Source organism: Trachypithecus francoisi, unplaced genomic scaffold (assembly GCF_009764315.1).
Source record: "Trachypithecus francoisi isolate TF-2019V2 unplaced genomic scaffold, Tfra_2.0 Lachesis_group4, whole genome shotgun sequence".
Taxonomy (NCBI): Eukaryota; Metazoa; Chordata; class Mammalia; order Primates; family Cercopithecidae; genus Trachypithecus; species Trachypithecus francoisi.
Window position 1 is genome coordinate 29,981,598 of NW_022681469.1, and position 13,146 is coordinate 29,994,743.

General features: G+C 42.8%; 1 pseudogene; it reads left to right on the forward strand.

Annotated features, from left to right (window-relative positions):
• Positions 1 to 1,811: 1,811 nt before the first annotated feature.
• On the forward strand, positions 1,812 to 4,168 carry LOC117072125 (annotated as a pseudogene).
• The last annotated feature ends 8,978 nt before the right edge of the window (positions 4,169 to 13,146 follow it).

A 13,146-nucleotide genomic window follows, 5' to 3' on the forward strand; every position in this document is an offset into this window, starting at 1 on the left:
CGGTATATTTTTTCAACAGCTAAAGCCTTAAGGAGTATTTTCTACTGAGCCAATAGATACTCATTTTAACACCTTTTTCCTAATGGTGATAGTTCATACTAATATCTACCATGTTACTGCTGAACACATTTATCAACAGGGAGTGGGAAGATCAAAAGCACTATGTGCGTGAGTAACTAACTGGTCAACTTTGCAAATCGCTGCCAACGTGGGGCAGGGCTGGGTGGTTGATCGAGCAGCTAAGCGATGGAGTGGGAAGGACAGAGACTTGCTCCAAGCAGCTTGCAGCAGGTGCAGTGAGACATAGTAAATGCTGCCGCTGCTACAAAATGCAGAGGCCAGCCTCATAGTTGGGACACCAAGGCTCAGAGATGTGAAGTGGCTTACTCGGGGTCTCATTGAGAGTGAATGACTGAGTGCCAAACCCAGGTCTTTCTCAGCCAAACCTTGGCTTTTTGGTTACATTGCATATTTCAGGCTGGACATTTGCTGGACAGTGCGTGTAGTGTAGTGTTGTCAGTAGGAGAAGTACCGCCCCAAGGAGTAGTGGGTTGTCACAATGATTACAGGACCCTACCGCCATTTAGGAGGCATGGGGCCAGGGCTGCTATGTTGTTCTGCAATGAATGTGACAATCCTGTAAAATAAAGACTTGTCCAGCTTTCAAATGTATCCTCAGATATTCATGTAGGTGAAAAACTGTCCATAATTATCTGAGCCTAAAACTCAGATAATGATTTAAAAAACATGTCAAAAATTAACAGTTAATTTCCCGGGAATACAACTACCATATAAAAGATGACTGTACTTTGTTTTGTTCACAGTTTTACCTAGAGCTGTTCCCCAATGTGGAAAATTATGTCAGGGACAGCAGGGGCAGTCTGTTTGTAGAGGAAACTATCTATCGTTCCATTACATGTTCTAATACAGCTGTGCCCAGAATTTATTATTTTCCTTATAATTATTTAGTTATTAATTATTCTATTTGTAATCATTGTAATTATTATTTTATTTTGAGACAGAGTCTCTCTCTGTTGCCCAGGCTGGAGGGCAGTAGTGTGATCACGGCTCAATGCAGCCTCCACCTCCCAGGCCCAAGCAATCCTGAATGATCCTCCCGCTTCAGCCTCCCAAGTCACTGGGACCACAGGCATGTTCCACCACACCTGGCTATTATTTTTTTTAATTTTCGTAGAGAGGATCTCCCTGTGTTGCTCAGGCTGTTCTTGAACTCCTGGGTTCAAGCGATCTTCCCACCTTGGCCTCCCAAAGTTCTGGGATTACAGGCATGAGTTACTGTGCCAGGCCAGTAATTATTTATTATAAAGTACTACCCTTTTATTTCTCCTTTATAACATAGAGGCAATATATTGATTATCTTTTTCTTTTTTTTTTTGAAATAGGGTCTCACTCTGTTGCCCAGGCTGGAGGGCAGTGGCTATTCACCGGTATGAGTATAGCATATTACAGCCTCAGACTCCAGGGACTTGAGCAGATCCTCTTGCCTCAGCCTCCTGAGTATCTGGGAGTACAGGTGGGCATCACCGTGTTTGGCTTGATTTTCTTTTGAAAGTATACATTTAATTTCATTGTAGTAAAGGGGAAGATATAAAATATTTATTATAAAGGAATTAAATGGAGTTAAGAACTACTATGGTGAAATGAGTATTTGGTCAGGAAGTTGCAAAACCTTGAGAATCTTGGTTCTGCCACTTATTTTGAGCATGTCACAACCCCTCCAAGACAGCTTCCTTCCAGGTAAAACATAATCTCAGCCTTCTGCTTTCCGGAGTACTTGCTGTATTAGCCAAATGAGATCACGCAAATACCATACAGGTGTAAGGATTATCTCTCAATGTCACTCATGAATAGAACTTGCTTGTTTGGGATTAAATTGAATTCTTAACAATGCTCTTATCACATTCATGGTGGATAAATTCAGACTTTAAATTGTTTGCCTAAAAGCCTTAAATAGGCACTTGACAAAAGATATCCAAACCAAATGGCTGATAAGTTCCTGAAAATGTGCTTTAGTCATCAAGGAAATGTAACTTAAAAGAACAAGGCAATAAATACCATTACCCCCATACCAGGATAACTAAATGAAAAATAACATACCAATTGTTGTAAAGAACATGAAACTCTTATATATTGCTGATGGGAGTGTAAATTAATACACCACTTTGGAAAGCTGGCAGTATCAGTGAAAGCAATCCTATGACCCAGCAATTTCACTCCTAGTTATGAAGCCAACAGAAAAGTGTGCACATATTTCCCAAAAACTAACACAAAAATGGGCTGTGTTCGGCAGACCTGTGATCTGCAGGTACTCAGAGATCCGTAGGGAGAACACCACCCTAGAAGCTGGCAAGTGAGTCTGTTGACATTCAGGGATGTGACTGTATTCTCTCCAGAGGAGTGGGGATGCCTGGACCCTGCACAGCAGAATTTGTATAGGGATGTGATGTTAGAGAACTACAGAAACCTGGCCTCCCTGGGTTTTGCTATATCTAAGCCAGACGTGATCACCTGCCTGGAGCAAAGGAAAGAGCCCTGGAATATGAAGAGACAGGAGACAGAATCCAAACACCCAGTTACGTCTTCTCATTTCACGCAAGACCTTTTGCCAGAGCAGGGCATAAAAGATTCATTCCAGGCCGGGCACGGTGGCTCACACCTGTAATCCCAGCACTTCGGGAGGCTAAGGTGGGCAGATCATGAGGTCAGGAGTTTGAGACCAGCCAGTTCGAGACCAGTCTGACCAACATGGTGAAAATCTCTATTAAAAACACAAAAATTAGCTGGGCATGGTGGTGCGCATCTGTAATTCCACTATTCAGGAGACTGAAGCAGGAGAATTGCTTCAACCCGGGAGACGGAGGTTGCAGTGAGTGGAGATTGCACCACTACACTCCAGCCTAGGCAACAGAGCAAGACTCCGTCTCAGAAAAAAAAAAAAAAAAAGATTCATTCCGAAAAATGATACTGGGAAGATATGGAAGCTGTAGCCTTGAGAATTTACATTTAAGGAAAGACAGGAAAAGTTTGGGAGGACATCATTCATATACACTTTTCTATGGAAGATTAAGAACTCTGAAATGTAAGAGGCATGAAGAAAATATAAGTGGACAGGCCATTTGTGGTTTACTTATAAGTTTTGTAAGTGATGCATGAGAGACAGGGTTTTACAATGTTACCTAGGCTGGTCTTGAACTCCTGGTCTCAAGTGATCCTCCTGCCTTGGCTTCCCATAGTGTTGGGATTTCAGGCGTTAGCCACTGCGCCTGGCCTATTTCTCACTTTCATATATGATGTCTTCCTTTATTTTAATGGGTGCAGTTCACAGTCTACAGTTTTTATTCTTAGTTACCTAACTATAACCAAGTCCTTGGTCATTCTAGAAAATTCTCAGAGACTGTGGAAGCTTTTGTTTTTGTTTTGTTTTGTTTGTTTTGTAGCGATGGGGTCTCACTATGTTGCCCAGGCTGGTCTCAAACTCCTGTGCTTGAGCCATCCTTCCACCTCAGCCTCCCAAAATGCTGAGATTACAGGTGTGAGCCACTGTGCCTGGCCTGCGGAAGCTTGTGGTTTGAAACATTTCTTCAGTGATTTTGGATGCAAATTTTATTCTGTATTCAGAGTGGCCAGAAATGGAACTGTTACCACTTCCTGCCTCTGCAGTGTCTTCCACGCCATCACCATCAGCACTAGAAACTCCAGGTGCACGAGGTTAAAGTCAAAGTCCTAAAGTACTTCAGTGGCTTCCGTGTTGTGTGCTGTGTGTTAAACATGCTGGTAATCATCAGAGTTTGTATGCTTAGGACTAAGTAGTGGAACAACAAAAAGACCACAAGAACTATATATTTTTGATAATTTCAGCTAAGGTTATGACAAAGACACAGACTCAGTATTTGGAATATGGCTATCCTTTCTTCCTTTTTTTTTTTCCTGAGACTCGCTCTGTTGCCCAGGCTAGAGAGCAATAGCGCGTGATCTCGGCTCACTGCAACCTCCGCCTGCGGGGTTCAAGTGATTCTCCTGCCTCAGCCTCCCGAGTAGCTGGGATAACAGGCATGTGCCACTACGCCCAGCTAATTTTTGTCCTTTTAGTAGAGACAAGGTTTCCCCATGTTGGCCAGGCTGGTCTCGAACTCCTGATCTCAGGTGATCCACCCACCTCGGCCTCCCAAAGTGCTGGGATTACAGGCGTGAGCCAACCGTGCCCAGCCTACTGCTGTCCTTTCATAACGTGTTCTAAAATTTTATTTAGTTTTTTTTGGCCAGGCATAGTGGCTCACACCTCTAATCCCAGCACTTTGGGAGGCCGAGGCGAGGGGAGTGCTTGAGCCCAGGAATTCAAGACCCAGCCAGTACAACATAGTGAGACCCTGTCTCTACACACACCCTCCAAACAGCCAGGCATGATGGTGCACACCTCTAGTTCCACCTAGCTGGGAGGCTGAGGTGGGAGGATCACTTGAGCACAGGAGGTAGAGACTTCAGTGAGCCATAATTTCACCACTGCACTCCAACCTGGGTGGCAGCGTGAGACCCTGACTCAAGGGAAAAAAAAGATATATATATATACACACACACACACACACACACACACACATATATATGTGTAGATAGATATATATAGGTAGATAGATATAGATATCGATATATAATTTATTTAATTTTTAAATTGTCAGATAAAATTTTTTGCATTTATCATTTACAACATGATGTTTTGTAGTATATATACATTGTTGAATGCTTAATCCTAGCCAATTAAGTACTTTACCTCACAGACTTATCATTTTTGTAGTGAGAGCACTTAACATTCTTCAAAGATGGAATATATCATCATTAACTACGGTCATCATGCTGTGTGACAGATCTCTTGAGCTTATTCCTCCTATCTAACTGTAATTAGGTGTGCTTTGACAGACATCTCCCCAAACCTTCTCCCCGTAAAACCCCAGCCTCTGGTAACCACCATTCTGCTCTCTGATTCAATGAGGTCAACTTGTTTAGATTCCACATATGAGTGAGATTATGAGGTATTTGTTTTTCTGTGTCTGCTTATTTCAGTTAACATAATGTACTCCAGGTTCGTCCACATGATTGAAAATGACAAGATTTTCTTTTCTTATGGCTGAATAATACTACATTGTGTATATACACCACATTTTCTTTACCCGTTCGTTTGATTGTAGACACTTGTAGGTTGATTTTATATCTTGGCTATTGTCAATAGTGCTGCAATAAACATGGAAGTTCAATAAATAAATAGGATTCATAATGCCTGTTGTTTTCTTATATCTATATATATAAATCATGTTTCTAGGTACATAAATGTCCCATTAATCCCTTTGATCACTCTAGAAAATGCTGTTTTTTCATGAATACAAGAATGTTCAAAGAAGCACTCTTGTAATGGCCCTAAACTGTAAATACCCGAAATGTCTACCATGTATAAAATGGATACATTGTGGTATATTTCTACAATGGCATACTAGCACAATAGGAAAGAAGGGTGTACAACAACATCGATTAATTCACAGTGTTCAGCAAAAGGCATATATGTGAGTACATATTGTGTGATTCCTTCTATATGAAATTCAAAAGCAGAGAAAATCAATCTATGATGTTAAAAATCATAATAGGAGTTACGGTGGGGGTGATTGGTGACTGGAAGGAACGTGAAGGGGGGCATTAGGGGATGCTGGTAATGTTCTCTTTTTTGATCTGGAGGCTTAGTTACACAAGTGTACTCTGTGAAAATTATTTGAATGGTACATTTATGATTTGCACATTTTTCTATTTTGTTACAGTTTGATTAAAAAAATTTTTTTTTTTTTGAGATGGAGTCTTGCTCTGTCACTCAGTCTGGAGTGCAGTGGCACATCTCTGCCCGGTGCAACCTCTGCCTCCTGGGTTTAAGCGATTCTCCTGCCTCAGCCTCTTGAGTAGCTGGGACTACAGGTGCATGCCACCATGCCCAGCTAACTTTTGTGTTGTCAGTGGAGATGGGGTTTCACCATGTTGGCCGGGCTGGTCTGGGACTCCTGACCTCAAGTGATCCACTTGCCTCGGCCTCCCAAAGTGCTGGGACTACAGGCATGAGCCACCACACCTGGCCCATAATTTGATTATTATTATTATTATTATTATTATTATTTTTTTTTTGAGGCGGAGTCTCGCTCTGTCGCCCGGACTGGAGTGCAGTGGCCAGATCTCAGCTCACTGCAAGCTCCGCCTCCTGGGTTTATGCCATTCTCCTGCCTCAGCCTCCTGAGTAGCTGGGACTACAGGCGCCCGCCACCTCGCCCGGCTCGTTTTTGTATTTTTAGTAGAGATGGGGTTTCACCGTGTTAGGCAGGATGGTCTCGATCTCCTGACCTCGTGATCCGCCCATCTCGGCCTCCCAAAGTGCTGGGATTACAGGCTTGAGCCACCGCGCCCGGCCTGATTATTATTTTTTAAAGTTAATTAACTAGCTGGGTGTGGTGGTACATGCCTGTAATCCCAGCTGTTCGGGAGGCTGAGGCAAGAGAATCGCTTAAACCCTGGAGGCAGTGGGTGTAGTGAGCCAAGATCAGTACCACTGCACTCCAGCCTGGGTGACAGAGTGAGACTCTATCTCAAAAAAATAGGCCTGGCGCGGTGGCTCATGCCTGTAATCCCAGCACTTTGGGAGGCTGAGGCTGGTAGATCACGAGGTCAGGAGATCAAAACCATCCTGGCTAGCACGGTGAAACCCCATCTCTACTAAAAATACAAAAATTAGCTGGGCGTAGTGGCACTCGCCTGTAGTCTCACCTATTCGGTAGGCTGAGGCAAGAGAATCGCTTGAACCCGGGAGGCGGAGGTTGTAGTGACCCGAGATGGAGCCACTGCCTGGGCGACAGAGGGAGACTCCATCTCAAAATTAAATTAAATTAAAAATTAATTAGCCAGACTAGTTACACTAGGTACACCAGTGTGTACCTGTAATCCCAGCTACTTGGGAAGCCGAGGTGGGAGGATTGCTTGAGTCCAGGAGTTCAAGTCCAGCCTGGGCAACACACTGAGACCCCTGCCTCTTAAAAAAAAAAAAAGTTGATGAAACAAAAAACAATTGTTTAGCGGCCTTGTGCCGCTTTGGTCATATGCTTTGCTCTCTCTTCTTGTGACCAAGCCCTGGCAAGTTTAAGACTCTATTTGTGACCACAAAGCTAAGGGGTCTTTACAGGGGTGAAGGTTATGATCTCAGCGCCAAGATAACTGGTCCTGGAACCTAAACCAAGGGTGTGGGTGAGCCTACCCTTATGCAACATACAAGAAAGGCATTTGTAAATTTTTTTCAGTTTTTTTTGTTTGTTTTTTGTTTTTTCCAGTTTTTTTCTTCTCATTCTGGAAGAGGAAGAGAAGTGAGAAAAGGCAGTGAGAGTGTCTCACATGAGACGAAGTTTGTGAAAACACCTTGTAAACTGCAGGTTTTCTCATGACAAAACAGTTTTTAATAGTGGGCAAGGATAAGTGGGAGAACTGGGTTTGAGAAGCAGAAAGGGAGAGGAAAAAATAGAAAAAGTCATAATGAAGAGCGTCTGTCTGGTAATACCTTTTTTCCCTCCTCGCACCTGCCTGGGATCCAAGAAGAGCTTCTTTGCTACAGTCAGCCCCTGGCGTCTGTTCCCCTCGCCAGGCGGAGTCCCGCTCCCTACCCCAAGAGGGCGATATGGCCACACTGAGCTGGGACCCAGTGGCCGACTCGAGAGGAATCGGAGTGCATGAGCTGTAGCCTGGGTTTAATCTGGCTTCGAGGGCTAGATCCCGGACTGGCCAAACCCTCCTCTGTCCCCTCTTGCCCTAAGTCAAGCTATGGAGAAACCGTGGAACAGAAGAGCAGGGAGGCATTTCGCAAGTTGCGTTTCATCTCTGGCGCTTTGAAATTTAGGGCATGGTGTTGGGAAATTTGAGGGTGCTTTTTTTTTTTCTTCCTATGGTCTCACGGAGAATAAAATGTGAATTGCCTCTACAAAGGGCTTGAAGATCAGGGCCAGGAATCCAAGTCCTTCTGGACCAGGGTCATGGGGGCTTTCAAAAGTGGAATGTTGGCTGGGAGTGGTAGCTCACACCTGTAATCCCAGCACTTTGGGAGGTCCACGTGGGCCCATCACTTGACATCGGGAGTTCAAGACCAGCCTGGCCAACATGGGGAAACCCTGTCTCTACTAAAAATACAAAACTTGACCAGGAGTGGTGGTGGACACCTGTAATCCCACTTACTTGGGAGGCTGAGGCAGGAGAATCGCTTGAACCCGGGAGGCGGAGGTTGCAGTGAGCAAAGATCGCACCACTGCACTCCAGCCTGGGCGACAGAGTGAGACTCCATCTCAAAAAAAAAAAAAAGAAAAGAAAAAAGAAATAAAGTAGAATATTGACACAATAGGCTTAAAAACAAACAAACAAACAAACACCCTTTTCCCCACTGTTTAATGGTTTTCTCCTTCACTTTTCCTCTCCCAGTGTTGCAGCCCAGTGACTTCTCTTCAACAATCCCACCTGAATCACACACATCAGAGCCAGAAGGGACCTAAAAGACCATTTGCTCCTGTGCTGCTCAAATTATGCCCAGTTGTCACCAGCATCAGAATCAGCTGTGCTTGTTAAAATGCATATTCCAGGGCCCTGACTCAGAAGCCATTGGGTGGGTCAGAAATCTACATTTTAAATGGGCACACCCCCTCCTCCAGTATATACATGTGGTTATCCATGCACACTAAATTTTGAGAAGTTCTTTAGTTCAGCTCTTTCCATGTACAAGGTAGAAACAAATCTCAGAGGTCAAGGGTCATGCCTAAGGTTACCCAGCAGATTGGCAGCATCACTAGGACTGAAATCAAGACCCTGTACCCTGACCTCACATCAGGGTAAGTTTTTACTCCATGTTTCTGAGAGCCTTAGAGTTTTCAAGAGGTGCTTCAGAGGCTCCACAAATATTTAATTGCAAAGTGACCTGTTTAAAAGAAAACAGAAATTTGGCATTTGCAACTTCCTATGATGTGAATCAGGATTTTAAAAAATCTTGGGGTTGCAAGTATCAGCCATCATGTTCATTTAATGTTATTGAGATCACTGCAAAAGTCCTACCTTTATTATTGACTGACTTAGATAAAATAAATGATTGAAATGCCACTTTTATTTGTTTTATCTATTGGAATTCTGTTTAAAGTTTCATTTGACAAAACAATTCTACTGATCTATATAAAAGGTATTGGGCAATCACTAACTCTGAAAGCACAGTGTTAAGCACTGTGGAAATAAACAAAAACCACTCAAGTGAGAAGAAACAGAAGCTGTTCATTCAGAGCTTGCTTTAGCCAGGGACTCAGCCACCGTTACTCGCATTTGTCAGAGACTCAGGCAGGCAGGGCTGTGCAGTTTTATAGTGAAACATGGAAGTCTTCAGCTATGCCTTGCTTGGAACTTGTTGGCCTGGGAAAGCTAGAGGTAGACTGACTAGAAATGGAGCATCCAGTGTGATTGGATTGGGGACCATATTTGGCTTTCTGTGCTTGGTCCTGAGTTGGAAGTGGGGGCAGAAATTAGGACAGCTGCACTTACTGACTTGGTCAAGTTCTGACTTTTCTGGGCTGAATGCTGCAGAGGCTGTGGTTTGGCTTCCTGGACGGGTTGCTGCAGAGGTTGTGGGCCAGAGTTCTATTGTCATATATGATCTGGCCATTGTCTGTTTGTATTTTCAGTCTCTCAGCCTTATCTGCATTACTTCATCTAAGCCCTTTCACAGCCCCATGAGAGTGATAATATTATTATTTCAGCTTTATGAATGAGAAATGGAATTGCAGAGAAGTTAGGTAACTTGGCCAAAGTCAGACAGTTATGAAGAGGTAAAGACGAAGCTTGAACCTAGGCCGACTGACCTCAGAGGCCTGGGTTTCTGTCTCAGCTTTACAGGAAAAAAAAAAAAAAATTATAGAAACTGACAGGCTGTCTAAAAACTCCCAAGAAAATGCAAAGGATCTAGATTAGCCAAAACATATTTGAAAGAGAATAACAAAGTTGGAGGGCTAACACCACCTGATTTCAAGGCTTCATATAAAATAATAGTCATCAAGATGAGGTGCTATTAACATCATGATAGACAGATCAATGGAACAGAATAGAAAGTTCAGACACACATACACACACATACACAATTGATTTTTACAAATACCCTAAGGCAATTAGAAAGGATCATTTCTAATGAATAGCTTCAGTGAGTTGGGCTAGAACAATTGGATAGCTATGTGCGAAAAAAGAACTTCAATTCATACCTCATACCATGTTATAAAAATTAAGCCAAAATCGATTATGCACCTAAGTGTCAAATCTAAAACTACAAAACCTCTAGAGAACATAGAAGTAAAATCTTTGTGACCTTGAATTAGATAATATGTCTTGGATACTACACTAAAAGCATAGTCAATAGAAAATAAATGTGATAAACTGGACTTCATCAAAATTAAAAACTACTTTTCCTGAAAAGACACTATGAGAAGAATGAAAAGACCAGCCACTGACTGGGAGAAAATATCGGCAAAGCCCGTATCTGATAAAGGACTTGTATCCAGAATATATAAAGAACTTTGGAAATCAAATAAGAGCAAACAATTCAATTTTTTTCAAAAAGTAGGTGACAGATCTAAACAGATATTTCATTAAAAAAAAATGGATGGCAAATCACATGAAAAGATGTTCAACATTATTACACATTAAGGAAATATAAATTAAAATCACAATCAGAAACTACTGCATACCTATTAGACGTCTAATTAAAAAGACTGATCGTACCATGTGTTAATAAGAGTGCGGAGGAACTAGAACTCTCATACACTGTTGATGGGAATGTAAAATGATAAAACCACTTTGGGAAACAGCTGATCTGTTTCTTAAAAAGTTAAACATACTTACCATATGATCTAGCCTTTCTACCTCTGTGTATTTACCCAATAAAAAGCACATGTTCATACAAAGACTTGTACACAAATGTTCATAGTAGCTTTATTGTTTTTTCCTCAGCTTTATTGAGGCATGAGTGACAAATAAAAAATCATAGCAGCTATTTTTTTAAGAGATAGGGTCTTGTATTGTTGCCCAGGCTGGACTCAAACTCCAGGACTCTAGTGATCTTCCTGCCTCAACCTCTCAAGTAACTGGGATTACAGGCAGGTGCCACCACACCTGGCTTGAAGCTTTATTTTTTAATTGTATTTTATTTTATTTTATTTTATTTTTGAGACGGAGTCTCGCTCTGTCGCCTAGGCTGGAGTGCAGTGGCATGATCTCAGCTCACTGCAAGCTCCGCCTCCTAGGTTCATGCCATTCTCCTGCCTCGGCTTCCCAAGTAACTGGGACTACAGGTGCCCACCACTATGCCCAGCTAATTTTTTTGTAAGTTTTAGTAGAGACGGGGTTTCACTGTGTTAACCAGGATGGTCTCTATCTCCTGACCTTGTGATCCGCCCGCCTCAGCCTCCCAAAGTGTTGGGATTACAGGTGTGAGCCACCGCACCCAGCCTGAATTTTATTTTTTTAGAGATAGAGTCTTGCTCTGTTGCTTAGGTTGGAGTACAATGGCATGATCATAGCTCACTGCAGCCTCAAACTCCTGGGCTTAAGCGATCTTCCCACCTCAGCCTCCTGTGTAGCTGGGATTACAGGTGCAAGCCACCATGCTGGGCTAATTTTTTAATTTTTTGAAGAGATGGGGTCTTGCTATATTGCCCAGGCTGGTCTCGAATTTCTGGCCTCAAGCCATCTTCCCACATTGGCCTCCCAAAGTGCTGGGATTACAGGTGTGAGCACCTCACTGGCCTGCAGCTTTATTTTTAGTAGCCAAAAGCAGGAACCAATCCAATGACTATCAATAAGTGAATGGCTAGACAAACCGAAGTATATTCATATAATGGAATAACCTCAGTAAGTGAACATTTTTTCAGTAACAGCTTTATTGAGATATAACTCACATATGTAAAAATTAGCCATTTAAAAATATAATTTTATAGTTTTTAGTATATGTACGGGGTTGTGCAACCATCATCACAATCAATTTGAGAATATTTGTATTATCTCACAAAGAAATTCTGTACCCTTTAGCAGTCACCTTCATTGCCCCCAACCACCCTCACTCTGACCTGGTCAACCACTAATCCACTTTCTGTCTCTATTTGCCAGTTCTGGACATTTCATATAAAAATGGAATCAGGCTAGGCATGGCGGCTCACGCCTACAATCCCAGCACTTTGGGAGGCCAAAGTGGGCGGATCACTTGAGGCTGGGAGTTCAAGCCCAGCCTGCCCAACATGGCAAAACCCCATTTCCACTAAAAATACAAAAATTAGCTGGCCGTGGTAGCGCACACCTGTGATCCCAACTATTTGGGAGGCTGAGGCAACGGATCGCTTAAAACCGGGAGGTGGAGGTTACAGTGAGCCGAGATTGTGCCACTGCACTCCAGCCTAGGTGACAGAGTGAGATCTGTCTCAAGAAATAAAAAATAAAAATAAAAATAAATAAAAATGGAATCATACAATATGTGGGGCTTGTATGTGTGTGTTTGGCTTCTTTCAGTTGGCTGAATGTTTTCAAGGTTAATCTATGTTGTGGCACGTATCAGTGTTTCATTCGCTTTTATGGCTGAATAATATTTCACTGTATGGATAGACCATATTTTGTTTGCCCATTCCTCAGTTGATGGACATTGGAGTTCTTTTCACATGTTGACTATTATAAATAATGCTGCCATTGGCCAGCAGCGGTGCCTTACACCTGTAATCCCAGCACTTTGGGAGGCCAAGGCGGGAAGATCCTTTGAGGGCAGAAGTTTGCGACCAGCCTGGCCAACATGGTAAAACCCCATCTCTAATAAAAAAAAAAAATACAAAAATTAGCTGGGCATGCTGGTGGGCACGTTATCCTAGCTACTCCAGAGGCTGAGGCAGGAGAATTGCTTGAACCCGGAGGCAGAGGTTGCAGTGAGCAGAGATCGCACCCCTGCACTCCAGCCTGGGTGACAGAGTGAGACTCTGTCTCAAAAACTAATAATAATAGGCCAGGCGCAGTGGCTCACGCCTGTAATCCCAGCACTTTGGTAGGCTGAGATGGGTGCATCACGAG